The 2,500-nt window shown below is 48.9% G+C and overlaps 1 protein-coding gene across 6 annotated transcripts in view; it reads left to right on the top strand.

The window, feature by feature from the left end:
- LMO3 (LIM domain only 3) overlaps positions 1-2,500 on the top strand; it is a 137,188-nt gene that overhangs the window by 80,198 nt on the left and 54,490 nt on the right. Inside the window, exons 1-2 of one of the 6 annotated variants that reach the window (XM_005425306.2) lie at positions 1,164-1,374; positions 1,592-1,657. The exons of 3 other annotated variants lie outside the window; for them this stretch is intronic. The gene's annotated coding sequence lies outside the window, so the exon portion shown is untranslated. Of the gene's footprint in view, positions 1-1,163; positions 1,658-2,500 lie in introns of those variants that run through there. 2 more of the 6 variants (XM_031060528.1, XM_005425307.2) reach the window with 2 other exon arrangements.

The raw sequence follows: 2,500 nt of genomic DNA, 5'->3' as shown, positions 1-2,500 counted from the left end.
TTGATTTTTATTAGAGCTGCTGGATTATACGAGGGAGGGGTGTAGATGGCAGGGCACTTCAATGCTTTTAAATCTTTCTTGGGTCTTGAAAGACTTCTATAATGTGAGTGTCATTCAAATTTAGGGTATATTGTAAGCTGACATCTTTCAAAGCTTTGTGGAAATCTAGCGTGGTGCTTCTAATAGCAGACAACAGATATTCACTTTGAAGTCTGAAAACTGTATTCACAAATTCTTAATCTGGTCTTTCTCCAACTGCAGATGGCTCTTAGAGGAAGATGCTTTGGATTTTTTTAACTTTATTTACAGTAGGCTAGGCTCAACATCTTTATTATAAAACACGAAGAAACAGTCATCTGTGAGCATGACTGGGTATCAAAGTGTGCTCTACCTCTCGTGTGTGTGCGTGTCTGTCTGTTTTGTGCTCAGGGGTGCTCAGCACCTCTAACAACCCCCATATCTATTATCTTTCCCCCCCTCCAACACTAGGTAGAGGATAAGGATCTGCCTTCAGCTCCTGGGACGAGGATGCTGTAGGGGGGGGGAATGGCTTGGCTTCTTTCAGCTTCCAGCTTCAAAAGTGTGGTCAGGGGGGTAGCATGTGGCAGGGGGGGCCCGGGGGTGGCACAGCCGGGGACTGTACGGGGAGCAGGAAACTTTCACAGCGGAGTTTCCACTGAGCAGCTCAGACCTAACACGAGAGAGAGGCAGAGTTTTCACCTTCAGGGATTTTTCTCATTACTCATTAATAGAGAGATATGTATCTCTTTTTTTTTTTTTTTTTTTCCTCTTTTTTGCGTGGGCAACTTCTGGTTTTGTTCGAGCCAAGTATTTTGGGAGGAGTGATGGTGGGTGGGGGGTTTGGGGCTCCCCTGGCTGCCCGGGTGTGCTCCTGGAGCACTCTCTGGGAAGGTGATCCCGAGCTGCTTCGGCAGAGGTCACTTGCGTGTGTGCGTGTGTCCCTGGTGTTTGTGTCTAGCATATGCATGTGGTTTTGCTGACTGCACTTGCAGGCTTGTAAATTTTCACCATGGGAAATTACCAACAAAGCCCAATCTGTCTCCTGGCTGCTTTGCACTTTCCGAGGGCGGCTGTACTTGAGCGAGCTGCAGAACGAGAGAGAAAGCGAGAGGGAGAGAGAGAGAGAGAGAAAGGGGGAGTTGGGAGGGGGGAGAGGAAGGGTGGAAATAGCCTTAAATCGGAAGGGAGCTGCTTCTCTGTGGTCTTCCACAAGAGCTGCCTGGGCTCTGCTGGCTCAGTAATAACTGAGTGACATTTTCTTTTGCTGTATTATGTCTGGCTGGTAAGGGATTGCATTTTGCAGCTGATAAAGCCCTGACTTCATTCAACTCGGCTCCTCACACGCTGCTTTAGGTAAGTTGTCTTCAGCCAGGACGGAGACAGACAGCCTTGGACTGCAAGATACTAAAAGGAGGACACCTGTAGCTCGGATGCGGTCAACACAATTACTTGGCGGATCCTTGAGGACCTCATTATTTTAAACTTAAAGAATAGCGATCTCCCTCCCCATCTCTCCCACCCCCTCTTTATTTTTTTCCCCAAACAATGCTTCTTTTTGACCTTTTCCAAGGAGAAGAGCTACAAAGCAGCCACTGTGCTTATTGAACTGCCTCCCCTGTATCGCTTAATTGAGAAGGTAAGTGAGGCAACTGTGTACATAAGCTTTGGGTCATTTGTTTCTGTGTGCCTGCATCACTCTCTCTCTCTCCTTCTCTCTCTCCCTCTCTGAGTCATAAGCCGGGGCTGCAATACACACACGCACATCTCTGCACTGCAACTTTCGCTCGAGCTGCAGCTCTGCTGAGACTGTTTTGTTTAAATCATGTGAGGCTTCATTATTTTTATGATGAGACATGAAATACATGCAAGCAGAGGATGCTGAGCGAAACCCCTCTGACTGCACGTCTCGAGAAATAGCAGTCAAAGTTAACAATGAATTCCCCCCGCCACTTCCCCCCTCCCCTTTATTATTGTTATTATTATTCTTGCTTCTTCCAGAGCTTCTCGAAACACGCTCTCAATTACCAAGGGAGTCGGTTAATTTCCCACTCCCCGGCTTTAATCCACAAGCCTCCCCGTACAGCAGTTTAATTTGCAGCTGGTTCGGTGCAGGGTTAACCCTTTGGGCAGAGCAGAGCGGAGGCAGGAGCGGGGCGGGGAGCCCGGGGGGCGGCAGGGACGCGCTCGGGCTGCGGGGTCCGGGCTCCCGCGTCCTCCCTCTCCCGGAGGGAAGGGCAGCAGCGCTACTTCTGTCTGACAGCATTTCTCTTTTCTCCTCTTTTTTTTTTTTTAATTTTATTTTCGGGGTTTTTTTCCCCTCTTCTCCCCCCGCTTCTCCCTTCCCAGCGAGCGCGATACGGTATGCTAACGCCGCATGTGACAGTTTAATCAAACCCATTTGTTACAACAAAGCTAAGAGACCGCTGGGATTATAGGCTTACGGCAGAGAGTTAGGGCAGCATGTGGCTTTGTCGCTCGC

The sequence above is a fragment of the Geospiza fortis genome, unplaced genomic scaffold (assembly GCF_000277835.1).
Source record: "Geospiza fortis unplaced genomic scaffold, GeoFor_1.0 scaffold13, whole genome shotgun sequence".
NCBI classification, from domain to species: Eukaryota; Metazoa; Chordata; class Aves; order Passeriformes; family Thraupidae; genus Geospiza; species Geospiza fortis.
This window is presented reverse-complemented; position numbering and strand designations above follow the sequence as displayed.